Below are 4,836 nucleotides of genomic sequence, written 5' to 3'. Positions count from 1 at the left end.
TAATTTTTTTTTTTCCCCCCCCCCCACAGGAAGGTGCCTATCCCGCGCTCGCTTTTAGCGTTAGTCTGTCACGCCGAGCGGTGATCTCAACGCTGACAGAGTCGGACGAATCGAGGTCGAGCGAGAGTTTCCGACACGGTGCGTGGTTCGCGGCTCACCGTGGAGAATTCGACGGAGGTCGTCGACTGTCAGCGCGAAAGACGCGCTCATTAATTCCGGATGGGGAAGAGCCAGTAGGGCTGCCCCCGGTAGCAATTTTGTGAGCGTGAGTAAGCTGCACTCGCGAGCGCTCGCGAGCGCGCGCGCGCGCGCGCGCGTCGCGTCGGTGCCCCGCACGCTATATAGGCGTTCCCTGCTCGCGTAGAAAACTCGTTGACCTTCGCGCCTGCGGACGTTGCCGGAGTACGAACTACGAAAGCGAGCGGCGAGTCCGCGGCAGTCCTGAAAAATCTCCCCCTTTCGCCGATTTCGGTAATCCCATACCAAGAGTACTTGTCGTTAAAGGACACGCCAATTAACGCCGAATGCAACGGAGGAGACGCCAAAGTGAGACTTTCATTTTTGTCAACCATGTTCCAAAGGACTCATCAAGTCACTAGAAAGTCAAAATGATGATCTTTCGTTATGAAATTTGTTGACTGTTCATTGATTAAGAATGAAAATAAAATCGTTTTGATTTTTCGTTGACTTTTATGTGTTCCTTGGGTGGACGATATTTTAAATAATTCTTAAGTAATACTTATTTTATTAGAATGCGTACGAAATTTAAAAGCGGAAACGAAAAACGTCTCTTACGTCTTCATAAAAAAAGATTAGACATCTGATTTCAAAGATATATAATAGGTGCCTTGCATTCCTTTCTCCTTTATCCTTACAGGGGGTATCGCATATTCGCAGCAAGTGTATCGACCTTTCGCTAGATACTTACTATCGTAACGGACTCGGATGCGAGATGTTCATTCCTTTCGTCTCAAGGTTTCGATCTAGGAAAACAGAATGTCACAGGCCCTGAAAGATATAGAATTCGTTCGTATTTCTGTCCAGTTTAACATCAAGTGATTTGTATTATTTTAATACACTCATCCAACCTCCGTTCAAGATGGTTGACAAAGTGAATCCGCTGCATGGCAACTTTCATCCGTAACATAAATTTTAAAATATCGTGTATTTGTCAACCCGACAGTTTAAGCTCAACTTCGGTAGTTTAGGATAAATTCTAGAAAACAGAATACAAATCTATTTTTCCTACGCGGAGGCAAATATGCGGAAATAAAAGCGATATATTTCGGGTAGATGAGTCACTTGACAGGCGCCACGTGAGCGGTATTAAAATAGTTACCTGGCAGATAAGCCAGTAACGCGATATCGGTATCGATGTAGGAAACCGCAAATAGATACAGGCTGGCAGTCTTAGATAAGAACGTTGCGGGTTACTCAAATAGTCTATGCGTTATTTGCAACAAACAAACACCGTTTATTTTATTTACTCGATATTTATAAATCACCCTTGATTTGATATTTCTTAACTTTGCGCAGAAAGTCTTCTTTTATTCTTCTTATTTCAAGATGTATCCGTTTCTAACTGTCGCCTTTCCGACCGATATATACATTCGGGACTCATAATTTGATCGCAACACACCCTCGATATTTACACTTCTATTGTCAGACGCTTTGTCCTAACTTTGTTTTATCAGCACTTTACTCTAACAATAAGTTGTTTACACGCATAAAAATATCATTCTATTTCCAAGAAAAGTGATTACTAAATTTAGTGTCTTCCTTTTAAGTAATGGTTATCTTAAACAAAAAATATTTTCTTGATAATAATCTTAAAATATGTTTATTACAAATTTTAGATAAACTCATTATTATGTACTTAAAAAACAATTTATTTTCTTTTAAAGAATATTATATAAAATTGACTGAAGGAGCGACTTTATATGATAAGTAAATCGAATTTGTTTTAATTTAATAATCTTGATTGAAGTATCAAACTTACTATAGGAATGTACAATATATTTTAAATAAATTTAAATGCTAATGAAATTATGATAGATTTGCGGATGTATTAACTTTTGAAATACTTAATACAAGTAATTAATTATTACTTGCGTACAGTGAGTATTTTTTTGTGTGTACAGATGTAGATCGCGGAATGTTTGATCAATGCGCGATAACCTGCTTTTAAAGAATTCTGCTGTGTTCCGTTTGATTGGCGACGCTCTGTACAGTAATCCCAGTATAGTAATCGATCAATGGATCGATAATCAACATTTACACTTTCAAATGTGCAAACTACACACGTCCTTGTGCTTCGTATATTCATCGGTGATGGATGAATCAAGCATATATGTCGTTCAAAAGATTGCGATGATCCAAGCAGGATCCATAGAAAAGTAAACGGATTCGATAGACGCTCGAAAGTATGATATAAGCGATACCAAGTGAAAAGATTCAACGATCATCGAGTTTGAATACAGTATTGGAAAGAAGATAAAAGTTTTCCGCACGTACTATCGATAGTTTATACAGATTGACATCCCTCTTTGTCTCACTTCGTAATGGCGATATATTCTCCCAATTGGAATTTTTCGAAACTGCTACTTACTGCTATATTGTTTGGAACTTTACCGCGTGATTCGAGAGAATAAAAAATAAATTGATGAGGTACAAAATTAAATTATATTAAAAAAATATAAGTGTGTGGATTTAATATCATGCGGTGTTTATATAATTCTCATCGTGTTGGTGTAGATATAAACATTAACATGAACTTAATATCATGAATGTAAATTTAATATCATGATTTGGCACCATTAACCTCAAATACTGCTATGAAAACTATAAGTTTTAAAACGTTCCGCTTGAAATTCACAGAATGCAAGTGAATCTCCATTTTATGACAATCGATACACTGAAAAAAAATGATGTATCAACAGCATTATTTTAATTAAAAATAATCTTGTTGATTTATATATGTGTATATATTGTAATAACAGTATTAAAATGAAATAAAGTTTTATTAAACTAAAAATATGACGTATTTGTTTCATTAATAGAGTTAATTAATTAATGAAATTATTTTCAATTAGAATAATGCTGTTGATATAATACGTTTTTTCAGTATAGAGGCGAAGTTTTTTTTACTTATAATTTAGAACCTCATAGTACCAATCGTACAAAAATTGTTTTTATCCAAATAACCCGTTGCTGTAATCGAGAATTAAATTCACGTTTATATCAACACCAACACCGGCGATAATTATATTTTTAATAACCATGATATTAAATCCTTATATTTTTTTAAGTATTCTAGATAATGATTCAAATTATATTAATTTGTCGGTTATTTTCTGTTTCGACAGAATCGCATAAATTTTCACGAAGACATCTGAGAAGACAAATGTACACTAGAAAAAGAGTCTAGCTGCATTAATTAGAATTCTAGTTGAAAACAGGCAAATCAGAATATTTTCTATCAAATCTATTATAATTCTAAATGAGACAATCAGATTTCTTTTTGACGTGATCGGAATTTTCCGGTTCGTTGATTTTCAATGAGAAAACCTCATTACATCGAACGCTTGAGGAAAAATAGCGTGGAAAACGCCGTGCTACGCCACTGGCATCCGCTATGACGCGACGCGAGAGGTGCGCGACGTGTATCCAACGGGCGCGTGTCACAGCTTCTACGCGGAACAGGATACGCACGGGCACGCATCCGAGGGAACGCCACGCATCTCACCCGCGGCGCCGTATCGATTTTCGAATTAGTCGCTCGAGAAAATTTTACTACGGCGCCGAAGAGAGGCCGCTAATCGACAGCGATACGCTCGCGCGATGATCTGTGTCTCCGGAGGAGGGACGCGCGGTTTAACACCCGGTTTAAAGCGTTCTCGCTTTATTCGAATTTCTAGTTTCTCCATTATTTATCTGTGGCGGTCGATTCACCGTGCGATTCACGCGGAGCGCGAAATTTACGGTAATGACACTGTAAAATCGTGTCCGCAAGCGCGTAGGTCGACGCGTGGAGATCGTTTTTGTTGCCGTCGGTAGGGCACCAAGTGCGATAGCGTTTTTGCCTCTTCTTCGATAGCGGGATTTCAATACAACAGCCACGTCGCTATTTTCTTCATTTTACAATCGTGTACGTCGTGTACGACGATCTCACGAATTAGATTTTGCACTTTTGAATTAATAATCCACGTTCCTTTTTATGTAAGGATTTTTAAATCATTTTATATTAAATTTATTCTGAGTCAAATTTCATTTATTAATAGTTTATGAATTATAAACGATTTATAATTTAGAACTTTTTGTGAATTGAGCATTATAAATGTTAATTTTAAAAACTGTAAGATTATAAATCTGATTATTTGATAAATAAATCTTCTTGTTCGTTTTAATCTCTCCCAAATTAATTTTTCTTTAAAATTAAATGTTTAAACTTGAATGTTTAAGTCGAAGACAGTAAAGTGCATATCTAAGGAATCGTTTCGTAATATTTTTTAAATGTAAAAAAATATGCCTTTATCGCTGAAAAAATCTTCTTATGTTGTTCGACTTACAACGTAAAAATTAAAGTACCTTTCAATATCAATTGTCATAAATATGCTTCAAATTGATACATAATGGTCCAAATATGAAGGAAATACGAGGGAATTAATATAAATTAAGAAGTTTTATATGATTGTTGTAATAAAAGTGCAATTTAGCAGATTGTACAGGTAGCCTGCGTTTTGTAGCTTCGGCTTTTCGGTCCTTAAAACGAGGAAATTGCACGCTGCGGCCGATACGGTATACACGTCGATGCGGCCGCGGCCGCGGCCGCGGCCG

The 4,836-nt window shown here is 36.8% G+C and overlaps 1 protein-coding gene across 3 annotated transcripts in view; it reads left to right on the top strand.

Moving 5' to 3' along the window:
* The window catches only part of pot (zona pellucida domain protein papillote), a 35,567-nt gene that overhangs the window by 724 nt on the left and 30,007 nt on the right, over window positions 1–4,836 (top strand). The window contains exon 1 of one of the 3 annotated variants that reach the window (XM_018517073.1): window positions 150–265. The exons of 1 other annotated variant lie outside the window; for it this stretch is intronic. The gene's annotated coding sequence lies outside the window, so the exon portion shown is untranslated. Of the gene's footprint in view, window positions 1–149; window positions 266–491; window positions 547–4,836 lie in introns of those variants that run through there. One more of the 3 variants, XM_018517072.1, reaches the window with a different exon arrangement.

The sequence above is a fragment of the Trachymyrmex cornetzi genome, unplaced genomic scaffold, assembly GCF_001594075.2.
Source record: "Trachymyrmex cornetzi isolate Tcor2-1 unplaced genomic scaffold, Tcor1.1 scaffold67, whole genome shotgun sequence".
Classification (NCBI taxonomy): domain Eukaryota; kingdom Metazoa; phylum Arthropoda; class Insecta; order Hymenoptera; family Formicidae; genus Trachymyrmex; species Trachymyrmex cornetzi.
This window is presented reverse-complemented; position numbering and strand designations above follow the sequence as displayed.